Source organism: Vulpes lagopus, chromosome 10, assembly GCF_018345385.1.
Source record: "Vulpes lagopus strain Blue_001 chromosome 10, ASM1834538v1, whole genome shotgun sequence".
NCBI classification, from domain to species: Eukaryota; Metazoa; Chordata; class Mammalia; order Carnivora; family Canidae; genus Vulpes; species Vulpes lagopus.
In genome coordinates, this window is record NC_054833.1 from 104623645 (window position 1) to 104638500 (window position 14856).

The following is a 14856-nucleotide window of genomic DNA, read 5'->3' on the forward strand; positions in this document are numbered from 1 at the left end:
TAAATAATTCTGTGTCCCGAGGTAATCACAGGTAACTTTTGTATCTATCTTTCTAAATTTTTCCAGATATTTTTGTTTTTATATATAAATACATGTGTCGTAACTGTCTTTTAATCAATCTGCACACACATGTATAGAACAATTTTAGGAAAAAAATACAAAGAACTATTTTTTAATACCAAGTCATATGAGAGTAAATTGGTGGTCTGATGCTCCATCATCCTAAATATTTTAGTGTGGATTTCTTACAAACAAGTACATTCTGCTACACAACCACAACACAACCATCAAAAGTTAGGAGATGAGCACTGATACATCACTTCATCTATAGGCTGTGTGGTACGCAGAATTTCTGAAATGCCTCCCCCCTTCCCAATGGCCTGTCCTAATCTCTAGAACCTAGCAATGTGATGATATGTCCCTCCCATGACTGTTAAGTTTCATGGCTTAAGATAGATTGTTTAGGTGGGTCCAGTCTAATCACATGAGCCCTATTAAAAGCAAATGTTTTCTGTGGAAGAAGACATCAGAGAGATGCTAAGCATAAGAAGAGATGAAAGTGTTGCTGTTTTGAAGACTAGATGTGGGGCATGAGAAGGAAGGTGTTGGCCCAGGGGTGATAACCAGCAAGAAAATGGATCTCAGACCTACAGCCACAAAGAACTGAATATTTATTTATTTATTTATTTATTTATTTATTTACTTACTTACTTACTTACTTACTTACTTATTTATATTCATGAGAGACACAGAGAGGCAGAGGGAGAAGCAGGCTCCTTGTGGGGAGCATGACGCAGGACTCAATCCCAGGACCCCAGGATCATGCCCTGAGCCGAAAGCAGACGCTCAACCACTGAGCCACTCAGGCTCCCAAAGAGCTGGATTTTGCCAAAGACTTGAGTGAGCTTAGAAGCAGGTTCTTTCCAACGTGTCTGGATAAGAACTCAACCTATCCAACACTTTGATCCTGACCTTTGTGATAACCTGAGCATAAAACCCAGTGGATGCAGCACCTGGGTGGCTCAGTCAGTTACGCATTGGACTCTTGATCTCGGCTCAGGTCGTGATCTCAGGGTCCTGGGATTGAGCCCCACCGCTGGCTCCATGCTCAGTGGGGAGTCTACTTGAAGATTTCTCTCCTTTTGTCCCTCACTCTGCTTGCAGGTTCTCTCTCTCTAAAATAAATAACTTAAAAAAGAAAGAACCCAGCTGAGCCTTGGGCGCCTGGGAGGCTCTGTCGGTTGAGCCTCTGACTCTTGGTTTCGGGTCAGGTGGTGATCTAGGGTTGGGAGATCAAGCCTTGTGTCAGTCAGTCTCCGTGCTCAGCAAGGAGTCAGCCTGGGGATTCTCTCCCTCTGCCCCTGACCCCACTCACACATTCTGTCTCTCAAATAAATAAATAAATGTTAAAAAGAAAAAGAAAGAACTGTGAGCTAATAGTGACTGTGTTTCAAACCACTACGTTTGCGGACTCTGCTACACGCAAGAGAAGATTCCTACAGGCCAGCTTTGTGTTTTACCACTTGTCCCAATCATGTCCTTCATTATAAAAGTATCCAGTTCAGAATGATAGGTTACATTTAGTTGTCCTGTCTCTTTAGTCTCCTGTCTGGGAAAGTTCCTGCCAGTCCTTGACTTCATGTCCTTGACACTTTTGAAGATGACAGGCCAATTATTGTGTAGAATTTCCCTCATTTGGGTTTGTCTGCTATCCCATTGTGACTGGATTCAGGCTATGCAGCTTTGGCAGGAACATCCCAGAAACAATACTATGTCCTTGCGTCCTGCCAGGGGCCACATGGTTTCAGTTTGTCTCATTGCTGGAAATGTTCACATGTGTCTGCCAGGCTTGTCTGTTGCAAAATTACCCATTTTTCTTTGAAATTAATATTTTATAGGGAGGTACTTTGAAGCTATGTAATTAATTATCTCCTTCCTCATCAAACCTTCGTTTATACTAGTGTAACCCCATATGCTTCAGTTTTATTGAATGGCTCAAAATCCTCTACCCACAGCCCCCTCCTGACCTCGTGCAGCTCGATACCTGCTCCAGGTGGCTCTCCGCAGCAGACATCATCCTCACACTGTTTAAGCTCTGACCCCTGTGTTGGCCTGTCCCTCTGTGGTCACTTTCCTTATTGGCTGGGGCTGCTCTGATGCTCCATACCATGTGTCCTCTCTGCTTACTCTGTGGACATTCTCCTCATCCTGTGTGGGCTTTGCTACTCTGAGCCACCTGCTTGTGTTTTGCCCCATTGCAGGCACTTGCCTTGCTCTGTGCTACCTAATGGTTTTATGACTAACTGCTCAGGAAAGGGAAGGGGTCAGGAAGAGTTACCCCTTGGAAGGTTCTCTGTTGGAGGCTAACATTCTGTCTCTTAGTACAGTTGTAACAGGCTGCTATTTCTCCCTTGAGGGCCAGGGTAAGTATTTGGCTGGCATCCAGGGGCCATGTGGTATAAGGAGAGCCAGTATTTCTTAACTCTCAAAGTGATGCTCAGAGCCCAGAAAAGCCCATGGTGCTGGGAGACATAGACTGGCGGTGCCCAGGTAGCCCTTTGGGGCCCAGGATCATTGAGCGGAATGATGCGTAGAGTTGCTAATACCACTTGCTGATACATTGTTTACTTCTACGTTTTGTGTTCTGTGCATAATTGGCACAGCCCATTTCACATTAGTTCAATATAAGCCTGCAGCTTGCTTTGTTAATAAGTGAAATCTTACCCTGCAGCTTGCTTTGTTCCTGTATCATGATGGAATTTTTTGGTGTTCTGTTAGATGTACCATGCATTTTCTAACAGAACTGTGGTTTTCCACAGCTTAGACATACCAGCATTTACTTCTGGCTGGGCGTGTGTAGGCTGTCTTCACCATTTCACATCACAGGCAGTGCTACAGTGAGTCTCTAGGTTTATGTATCTTTTGCTCTTCTAGTAGAATTTCTTTTTATTTTTAAATTTATTTGAGAGAGAAAGACAAGAGCATGAGCATAAGCAAAGGGGAGGAGGCAGAGGGAGACTCCCGGTGGGGCAGGGAGCCCGATGTGGGGCTCGATCCCAGGACCCTGAGATCATGACCTGAGCCGAAGGCAGACGCTTAACTGACTGAGACACCTGGGCGCCCCTAGAATTTCCATAAAATAGACTCCCAGAAGTGTGATCACTTGGGTAAAGGTTATATGCACTTAAATTTTGGTAGTTACTGCTAAATTGCCATTTTAGAGAGATATGCCAAATTGTACTTTCTTTCAACTTTGTAAGACGGGGGGTTCTCTTTCCTCTTTTTTTAAAAAAATATTTTATTTATTTATTCATGAGAGATAGAGAGAGAGAGAGAGAGAGAGAGAGAGAGGTAGAGACATAGGCAGAGGGAGAAGCAGGATCCATGCAAGGAGCTTGACACAGGACTTGATCCCGGGTCTACAAGATCAGGCCCTGGGCTGAAGGTGGCACTAAACCGCTGAGCCACCCAGGCTGCCCTTCCCTTTCCTCTTATGTTGCCTCACACAAGAGTTTCCAAGTATGGGTCAGGAATAAGCTGTTTTTCCTTCCCTTTCTCCCTGGGAATAGCTTACATTATGTCTCTTCCTTGCAGAAAAAGAAAACAGGAACTGTGGGTTTAGTAAGTAAGCCACTTTGGGCTGCAGCCAGAGTGACTGTCACACCCATTTCTGTGTGTGTGTGTGTGTATGTGAGAGAGAGAGAGAGAGAGAGAGGCTTCCACTGAGGCAGACCCCCAGGGAAGGAAAACAGAAAGGCAGTAGGTTTCCCTGGATTCTCCCATTCTTACCTGTTCAGGTCACCCTCCTGCTGGTGGGGCCTACGAGTGGGTACAGCTCTGTATCAGAAGGGGCTGAGCTTCCTTCCGTCAGTAGTTTCCTTCACAGGGGTAGGTACATCAAGTCACACACATCTAGTGTCTTGAAAAATAGCCATTTCTCTGCTGACCTTCTGATAGGCTGCTCTGGCTCAGGTTCTGTAGCCAATATTTTTGTCCAGTTATCCATGAGGATGGGAGCAGGAAAACATCCCATCAGAATGGTGTTCTCAAGGTCAAGCAGGAGACTAAGACATAGAGCTGAGATGATTTACTCACTTTCATCTCAGGGCCAACGGTGTGCCTTGGATAGCTCAGGAAGTTATTGGTGGTGTTCAATCAGTGCCTCTGGGCAGGAAAACCGAGTGCACAGGACACTGGGGACCCTTCATCTCTGCTCTCAGTGGTAGATGGGAGGGCGCAGGCTCCATCTCACAAGAGACTGTATTCTTCTGCTCCAGGTGGCTTGTCCCCCCAGGAGGGCCAGCTGGCATCTCATTGATCAGAGAAGGCAGAAGTCTGCAGGTTTTATGTGACAGCTCCATTGTTTAAAATTGGAGCTGATGTTGTATCAGTCCATTAAAACTGGTTTGTGGACCAGATGAATTAAGGTCTCCAGTTTAGGTGTCTGGCCCATTCCATCCTGTGGCAGCAATTAGAAACTCCCCTGAGCCAGGAGTACCAGCAGGGGGACGGTGGGAAAAATACCAGGAGAATAACCACCCCAGCCAGGGTGGGGGCTGTGAGGGCACCAAAGAGTGCTCTTCACTCCATGACTCACTGTGGTTGGCAGGAAGAGTGCAGACCTTGGAGTTCCACCTTGGGAGACCCACTAATCCTTCTGATGCCCCATTTTTTTTTCACCCGGAAAAACAATGGTTTGGAGGGTTCAACGTGGTCCTGAGTATCTTCTTCTGATGCAGGTAAAGTGCCTCACAGGATCTTTTGGTGCTTCTGGCTCGCTCAGCTGGTGCAACTACGACTCTTGATCTCAGGTTCCATGTTGGGTATGGAGCCTACTTAAAAAAAAAAAAAAAAAGGTCTCCTTTTAACAGACAGACTTCCTACTATGTACCATTAATTAAAAAAAAAAAAAAAAGAGCCATCAGAGGTACCTGTCGTGGGCACTTGATTGGTCTGAAATATGCTGGTAGAATGGGGTATGGTGATCAAAGCTCAGAGGCTGGGAAAGGTGGGGAACCTTCTGCAGACATCTCAGGGCTAGCCAGGGCTGAGCCCGAGGCTCCAAAATGTAGCAGCTTGAAACAATGATCATCTATTATCCCACACAGTGTCTCTGGCTCAGGAATTCAGGAGCAGCTGAATTAGGGGTGGTTCTGGCTCATCATGTCTCATGAGATTGTAACCAAGACGTTGACAGGCATGGCAGTTGCCTGAGGCTTGACCAGGCCTGGGGCATCCACTTCCAGATGGTTCACTCATGTGGCTCGGGAGTGGGTGCTGGCTGTTGGCAGGATGTGCTGGTAGGTCTCTCCATAGGGCTGCCCAAAGACCCTCAAACCATGGCATCTGGCTTCTCCCAGAGTGAGTAAATGCAAGAGGGAGCAAGGCAGAGGCTGCAGTGCCTTTTACGACCCAGTTTTGGAGTCAAGTACTATTACTTATGCCACTTCATTCTGTTCATTAGAATAGGGCTGCCAGTTCTAGCAAAACTATCAAACAAAAGCAAAAGGATGCCCAGTTTAATTTGAATTTCAGATAAACAATGAATAATCTTTTTTTGTTTATCTGAAATTCAAATTTAATTGGGTATCATGTATTTTATCCGGCAACCCTGTTAGGAGCAAGTCACTTAGTCCAGCCTACACTCAAGGGGAGGGAAATTAGGTTACATTTTTGAAGGGAGGAAAACCAAAGAATTTGTGGAGTTATTTACAAACCACTACAAGCAGGATTTTGAAAAATTTCATTTGGTCCTGGTATCTGTGGATAATTGCATGGGAGCCTCATAAGATGAAGAAGTTCTGGACAAGCAAGTTCACCTTCCTAATAATCTTGTACATTTATAAGTTTACAGAAGATTACACACAATATCTTCTTTGGTCCTCAGATAGCCCTGTGAGATTGGGGAAGCAGTGCTCATGATCCTCATTTTACAGATGAGGAAGCCGAAATGCTTCACAGATATCATGGGCAGAAAAAGTGGAGGAAGAACAGATTCTTCTAGTTTCAAGTCTAGCATTTGTTTTACTCTACCCCGTACCATCCTGATATGATACACTACTAATGCCTTCACATTATGAGATGATTTTGTACAGTAGATCCATTTTCTACCTACTGCCACGTTGTTATCTCAAATGGGTGATGCCATTCATGGATTTGCTGCTGTGTTGTATCCTGGGTAATGGGGAAAGACCCTTCGAGAAGCTGAGGGCCAAGATGTAGTCCTCTCTCTCCTACCTGCAAGCTCTGGAATCCAACCCACTAGCAGACCCTCTGAACAGGGGGACTCAAAAGTTTCCCTAGGAACATTATTTCCTTTCACCAGGAGGCAGCCAACCTCATGTGAAAGACTGTGGGACAGCCAAACCAAATGCGGGATTGCTCTCACCTAATTTTTAGACATACAGAAAAGTTAGAAGAATAGTATAATAAATATCCATACCCCCCTCCAGTTAGGCTCAGTAATTCTTACTATCTTTTCCATGTTTTCTCTATTGATATTTTTACCTATCGGTATGTTTTGTTGGAAGTGGTAAACGTCAGGACAGTTCATTCCTAAGCACTTTGTAGCATGCATTTCATACAATAAGGACATGCTCCTATGAAACCATAATTCCATGGTCACACCTAAGGAAATTAGCCATGATTCTCAAATATCACCTAACATGCAGTCCATATTCCAGTTTTTCTTATTGTCTTAAAATATCTCCCAGAGTCAATCAAGCTCACCTTTATGTCCCTTTAGTCTTTTAAAATCTAGAACAGTAACCTCTGAAGAGATCAGGGCAGTTGTCTTGTGAACAGTTCTACATTCTACATTTATTCCCAAAATAAAGGTTATATTTCCTTTAGCCTTTGAGTTGCATTGCATCTGGGTGTGGATATATGACCACATCCTAAGAAATATGAATGAAAAACTATTGTGTGCAACTTCTGGGAAGTCTTCTGCTATCTGGAACATGAGTATGATGGCTGGAGCTCTTGCAGCCATCTTATACCTGAGAATCAGGGTCACCCCAGAGGCAAAAGCTGGAACGAGCTTCTTTGAACTACCAACACCAGCTTTGTATACTGTCCCACTTCTTTTGAGAAAGTAAACCCTGTGTGCTTAAGTCTCTGTTAATTGGGGTTTTCTTTCATATGTAGCCAAATTTAATCCCAGCTAAGGAAGAAGCCAGATTAAGGCCTACTGTAATCTTGTATCTGCTTGTCAGATATGTTATCTGCTTTCTACTTGGCTAAGACACATTTCAAGATTTCTCTTTCCTTCAGGTGTAGATCGCTGGTGCCAATGCCCCATGAGAATGTGCTCAGACTCTCATGTTACCTAACATCTAGTGTTGAATGAATCCTGGCAGCAAAATTTTCTGCGAGAACCTTGTGGTGATAAATGTGGGAAATGAAGTGTGTGGCTTGTCACATGTAAGAGAACACCAGGGGTCAAGTGTGTGTGTGCAGGGACAGAGTGGGAATGACCTGCAATTGGTACACAGTAGTTTTGTGAAATACAAAACTGAGCAGCAACTCAGGGGCAAGGCTCCAAAGGGCAGGACCTTTAGGAGAGGAAATGTGGTAAGTAGTCCAACTCCACATTCTCGCCAACCCAGGAGAGGTTTCCTGGGGGTTGAAGACTCCATCTGGGAAGTGTCCCACGGGAAACAAAAAAGAGATACAGCATGTGAAGGTAATCTGGTTGTACTACTTGAGCCCCATTAATCACTAGGGTTGACTTGGGTCCAGGAACAAAGCTGTGCCCAGAAGGTCAGCATGTTTCCGGGGTCATCGAGACCCCACACCCCCTGACCACTCTCTTGGAGGTTGAATTTAAAAGTCCTGTAATGAATGCAGTGACATCTTCCTACCTCGACAGAGCAAAAAGTATGAATCCCAAGTCTGGGGACCCAAAAGAAATCATTCTGGTGAGGGAAGAATTTCAATTTTATTTGAGATTCTGATATAACCAATGAAACACACACACACACACACACACACACACGTGTGTGTGTGCGCGAGAGACAGATACACACAGAATAAGGCTGACCCACATTCATTTGCTCTTTCACTCATTCATTCTCCCAACAATCATTTATTGAGATTCTGTTTCCTGTCAGTGGCTGGGCTGCCTGCTGGGGATGAAGGTAACTGAGTTTTCTAACATCTCTTCATGGCTCAGAAGAGTCAAATACAAACAGGACCAACTAGAACCCAGGGGGACATACTCTACAACAGTGGAAGGATCCCAGTGCGCCCCTAGCAGAGAGGAGAGTCACTTGGGGGCACAGCCTCAGGCAGCTGCAGTGATTTCTCTGTGTGGCTAGGACCAAGTTTTTTACAATTTCCCAGGGGCCACAATTATGCAAATCCCTAATTTCTTGCACCTCAAAGCAGAGTTTTAACACCATTCCTTCTAGAGAGTTCGGATGGCTCAACTCTTCCCAGAACCTGGCTGGCACTCTGGGGTCGTTGTTTCCAGGCAGTTTCCTTGGTGTATTTCCTAATGCGTTTTGTAGCCATGGCCCACGTGGTCTTTGCCTGCTTCTGGGAGGTGATGCCCCCAGGGCCTGGCCCAATGGGATTGGGGTGTGGGGATGTAGGAAGGCACAAAGCTGGGGACTGCTCATGCTCAAAACTAGCTTCCACTTTGCAGCATCAGACTTCTCCTGCTTTGAGTGTCAGTGCTTTCGGGTCTTCCCTAAAAAACATGTTTCCAAGGGCTGTGATTTCCTCTCTGCTTGAGCTCTATTCTCTGCCTCAAGCTTCTGATCTAACTGGCTTTCCAATCTAAACTTACCAGAGGCTCTAACCAAGTATCAGTCCTTAGCTCTTGCCTCAGGCTTGCAATTCCACATTGAAATCCGGTCTCCAGTTCTAGTCCAGAGTCCTGTTTCCTGGGGCTTGCTGGTGTAGTCCTTTCCCCAGTTCTGGTCTGCTGTCTCCATTAATGGAGTTTGCTGACTTAGTCCACGCTGGGAATTTCTGGAGGTGCACACAAGGGGATTATATTCATAATAATGTTAAAAAAGAAGAAACAACAAGCAACAGTTGGAGTCATCCCTCCCACCCCCCACAATAGCAAACCAAGACTTAATTATAGTTTCAACTTATTCCAGGAATGTGACCTTTAACAGTCAACCTGAAATTTCCAGATCAGCACTGGTGAGGTCATGTGCATGATGAAAACCCCACCTCCAATAGATGTACTGGCCAGAAACGATCCCTCTCTTCCCCCCTCCCTCCCTCTCTTCCTTCCTTGTCTTTCTTTTTGCTAATAACTTCCTTGCCCACCCTTCTTCCTATTAAAACTTTTTTTTCCGTTTTGTACAACTCCTCAGAACACGCTCTCTACTTGCTAGACAGGATGCTACCTGATTCATGAACCCCCTCATAAAGCTAATTAGATCCTCAAATTTACTTTGTTGAATTTTGTTCTTTTTTTTAACTTTTTAAACATTTTGTTTATTTATTCATGAGAGACACACACAGAGAGAGAGGCAGAGACAGAGGCAGAGGGAGAAGCAGGCTCCATGCAGGGAGCTCCATGTGGGACTTGATCCAGGATCTCCAGGATCACGCCCTGGGCTGAAGGCAGATGCTAAACCACCGAGCCACCTGGGCTGCCCCAAATTTTGTTCTTTAACAATATCTGCACACCTTTGACCTCTGACCAACTTCCTACTGGCCGATTGTATTTGAAGGTTTGATGTACTGTGGGTTTACCAGCTCTGGTTGGCTGTCTTACTGATAGGAGAAGCTGGTTTGAGGGTAAAACTGGATTTAAAATCTTGGAAGTTAGCAGTTTCTCATTTATAAAGTGTCAAGATTGAGGCTTTTTGGGGGGGCTGATGCTACATTTTTTTAAAAAGATTTTATTTATTCATGAGAGACACAGAGAGAGAGGCAGAGACATAGGCAGAGGCAGAGGCAGGCTTTCCCCCAGGAGCCTAATGTGGGACTCGATGCCAGGACACCGGGATCATGACCTGAGTCAAAGGCTCAACCACTGAGCCACCCAGGTGTCCCCTGATGCTACTTTCAAGAAGCTCTTTAAAAAGCTCAAAACATCAGTATGTATGTCTGCCAGTGATGCAATTTTCAAGACAATAATTGGTGGCACTAAGGAAGTACAGCTGAGAACCAATGTCCATGTTCCAGGCACAGTGGGATCTCGTAGTTCCTGGTCTCTGGTGGCTGAGGGAAAGTGAGATAACCAAGATAACCTAGAAAGAGGAGAAACGGTGGAACATCTTTGTTTAATTTTCTTATCGATACAAACTGAAATTTTGAACAACATGTGCTGTTCTGAATTCAACGCTCAATTATTCATTCTGTTCTAAGGTCATGGACACTCCTAGGAAAACTCAGGTGGTTCTCGTTCCATGGCTTCTTATGCAAGTCTTACACATTCAAGTCTTTAATCCATTTTGAATTAATTGATGTATATGGTGTAAGAGAATAATCCAGTTTCATTCTTTTGCATGTAGCTGTCCAGTTTTCCCAAAACCATTTATTGAAGAGATTGTCTTTTCCTGATTGTATATTCTTGTCTCTTTTGTTGTACATTATCTGATGATATATGCATGAGTTTATTTCTGGGCTATCTAATCTGTCCCATTGATCTATGAGTCTGTTTTTATGACAGTACCATGCTGTTTTGATTACTGTAGCTTTGTAGTACAGTTTTAAATCAGGGACCATGATACTTCCAGCTTTGTTCTTCTTAAGATTTTGTTTTTATGGGGTCAAATTTTAGAATTATTTGTTGTAGTTCTGTGAAAAATGCCTTTGGAATCCTGATAGGAACTGCATTCAATCTGTAGACCACTTTGGGTATTATGGACATTTTATTTATTTTTTTTTTAATTTTTTTTTAATTTTTTATTTATTTATGATAGTCACAGAGAGAGAGAGAGAGAGGCAGAGACACAGGTGGAGGGAGAAGCAGGCTCCATGCACCGGGAGCCTGATGTGGGATTCGATCCCGGGTCTCCAGGATCGCGCCCTGGACCAAAGGCAGGCGCCAAACCGCTGCGCCACCCAGGGATCCCTATGGACATTTTAATAATAGTAATTCTTCCAGTCCATGAATATGGAATATCTTTCCATTTATTTATGTCTTCTTCAATGTCTTTTAAGAGAAAAAGGTTTTCCCATCCGTCCTCCCTCCTTCCCTCCCTTTCTCCTTCCTTCCTTTTCTTTTTTGACTATGGCACACAATGTTATATTAGTTTCAGGTGTACAACATAGTGATTTGACAAGTTTATACATTATGCTATACATCACGAATGTAGCTACCACCTATCATCATACATCACTACATAATATCATTGACTATATTCCTTATGTTGCGCCTTTTATTTCTGTGACATATTCATTCTATAACTGGAAGCCTATATCTCCCACTCCCCATTCACTCATTTGCCCATTTCCTCACACTCTGCTCTCTAGTAACCATCAGTTTGTTCTTTATGTTTACAGATCTAATTCTGCTTTTTGTATGTTTATTCCTTTTTTTTAGATCCACATATGAGTGAAATCATATGGTATTTGTCTTTCTCAGTCTGACTTATTTCACTTAGCATAATACCCTTTAGATCCTTCCATGTTGTCTCAAATAGCACGATCTTATTCTTTTATGGCTGCATAATACACCACATCTTCCTTATTCATTCGTCTGTCAATGGACACTTAGGCTGCTCCCATATCTTGACTATTGTAAACAGTGATGCATAGGAGTGCATATATCTTTTCAATTTCATGTTTTCATAGTGGAATTATTGGATCATATGTTATTTCTATTTTTAACATTCCATACTCTTTTCTACAGAGTCTGTACCAGTTTACATTTCCATCAACAGTGTACAAGTGTTCCTTTTTTCACATCTTCACCAACACATGTTATTTCTTGTCTTTTTTATTTTAGCCATTCTTACAGGTGTAACATGTCCTCTTTCATTTATTTTATTTATTTGAGCCCTCTTTTTTCTTTTCTTCTTCTTCTTCTTCTTTTTCTTTTTCTTCTTCTTTTGTCTTGGTGAGTCTAGCTAAAGGTTTATTGATTTTATCTTTTTGAAGAACCAGCTCTTAGTTTCATCGATATTTTCTTTTTAGTCTTTTTTGGTCTCTATTTCTCCATTTCATTTATTTCTCTCTGGTTTATTATTTCCTTCCTTCTACTAACTTTGGGCATCATTTAATCTTTTTTTTTTTTTAGTCCCCTTAGGTGTAAAGTTAAATTGTTTATTTGAGATTTCTCTTCTTTTGTTTTCTTTTCTTTTTTTTTTTTTAGATTTTATTTATTTATTCATGAGAGACACAGAGAGAGAGGCAGAGACATAGGAAGAGGATGGAGAAGCAGGCTCCATGCAGAGAGCCCGATGTGGGACTCAATCCCGGGACTCCAGGATTAACCTCAACATATTTGTAATTTTGCCAGTTTTCTTCTTTCATTGATGTCTAGTTTTTTATACCATTGTAACCAGAAAAGATACTTCATATGATTTCAATCTTCTTGAATTTATTGAAACTTGCTTTGTGGCCTAAAAGATGAAATACCGAGGAGATTGTTCTGTGCGCACTTGAGAAGAATGTGTATTCTGCTGGTTTTTTTTCTTTTAAAGTAATCTCTATGCTCAAAGTGGGGCTTGAACTCACAACCCCAAGAACGAGAGTCATATGCTTTACTGGCTGAGTCAGCCAGGCACCTCTATTCTGCTGCTTTGGGATGGAATGTTCTCTATATACCCGTTAAGTCCATCTGGTCTAATGTGTCATTTAAGGCTGATGTTTTCTTATTGATTTTTCTATCTGGATGATAAACCCATTGATATCAGTGTGGTGTTAAAATCTCCTACTGTCACTACACTGCTATCAAGTTTCCCCTTTAGGTCTGTTAATATTGGCTTCATATATTTTGATGCTCCTATGTTGGGTGCACATATGTTTGTAACTGTTATATTTTCTTACAGGATTGACCTCTCCATAATTATGTAGTGCCCCTTTGTTTTTTATTACAGTCTTTGTTTTAAAGTCTATTTTGTCTGATATAAGCATAGCTGCATTAGCTTTCCTTTTGTTTCCATTTACATGGAGTATTTTTCCATCCTTTCACTTTCAGTTTGTGTGTGTCTTTACTTCTGAAATGAGTCTCTTCTAGGTAGTAAATAGATATGTCTTGGCTTTTATAATCCCTTCATACACTCCACATCTTTTGATTGGAGAATTTAGTTCATTTACATTTAATGTAATTATGGATAGGTATGTATTTATTGCCATTTTGTTAATTGTTCTCCAACTATTTTTGTATTCCTCTCCTCTTGTAGTTTGATGACTTTCTTTAGTGTTGTTTAGATTTCTTTCTCATTTTCTTTTGTGTATTTACTTTGTAGATACTATGAGGCTCACGTATCTTATCCCATGTTCATAACAGTCTATTTTAAGTTAATAGCAACTTAAATTTAAACACATCCAAAAACCCTACATTTTTACTACCTCTGATGTCTTATGTTTTTTTTTTTTTTTGTGTGTGTGTGTGTGTGTGTGTGTGTTTTAATTGAAGGTCCCTTACTGGTCCTGTTTCCATGAGTGCAAAGACCAGGGGAAAAGGGGAGGGGAACCAGGCGGCACAAGGAAGGGTCATCTCCACAACATTCCATTTATACACAGAACTAAACAGACAAGCACAGAGTCACTATTGTGGTTAGAAGTTGGCAGCATGGGAAAAGGGAGGAATGGGTGGGGTACTGGGGTGTCGTTAAAAAATACAGCCCCCCCAAACTGGGGTGCCTGGGGGGAACTTGATCTGCTTCAACCCAAGAGGAATCAGAAGATCAAAAGCGGTTTGGGAAAGCCAGAACCATCAGGGATAGAGGGAGGAGGAAGGCCCAGGGGGTGAGGGGGCTGTTTGGCAACTGGGTGAAAGGATTGCCCTCCCTCAGCTGGGATCCCCCCAGCCCCTCCAGTCTGGCAGGAAGGGGGCAGGCTGTAATCCCCATGGGCAGATCTAGGGCTGCCAGATGCTCCAGGCAGGGGGCTGGGGGGCTCACAAAGGCTTGCCTTGCCCTCCAGGGAGATTATGGCACTGCCTCCCAGTTTCTCTGCCAGGGTGCAGCGGTCCTTGACCTCGTAGCAGTTTGCTTGTAATTCATGCTTGATCCCGGTCAGCTTTTTCTTGATGGCATCCTTGGAGTTGGCATAAATCATTTTGCTCTTAAGGGGTGCAGACTCAGGTGCCCAGAAGATAAAGACTAAGTCCTCCATCTTGCTCTCCTTGGTCTCATAGTTTGCATCATAGAGGGCATAGCGGCAGTCCTTGTCTGGTAGCATCTTGACAAAGATGGTGTAGGGGTCGTCTACAGTCTGGCCCATATCACCTACCAGGATCTCCTTGCCCTCCTTGAGGATGATGTTCTTCTTGTCCTCACTCAGGCAGAAAAGTACTGCCTTCTTGCACTTCTTCACCATCTCTGGTGTTGAGGACTTAACACACCTTCATGTCATCGAACACTTTGATGACACTGTCAGAAACCACCATACCAGAGGCCATGTTTCTGGAAGCGAAAGGGATATAGCAAAAAGGGTCAGAAGAGATGAGACTGCTGCAGCTGCTGCCAGGATCCAACTGCTGTTTTATGTTTTTGATGTCACTTTTTATACCTTTTAATTTTATGTATCACTCAACTAATTACTGTTTTAGTTAATTTTACTATTTTTGTCTTTTAATCTTCTTAAATCTTTATATGTAATTGATCCATTACCTTTACTATACATTTATTTTTTTCTAGTGAGATTTCTACTTTCACATGTTTTCTTATTATTAGTGCCATTTCTTTTCAGCTTAAAGATGTCCCTTTAATATGT

The 14856-nt window shown here is 42.9% G+C and overlaps 1 pseudogene; it reads right to left on the reverse strand.

Annotated features, from left to right (window-relative positions):
- Positions 1–13543: 13543 nt before the first annotated feature.
- On the reverse strand, positions 13544–14542 carry LOC121500783 (annotated as a pseudogene).
- Between the last annotated feature and the right edge of the window lie 314 nt (positions 14543–14856).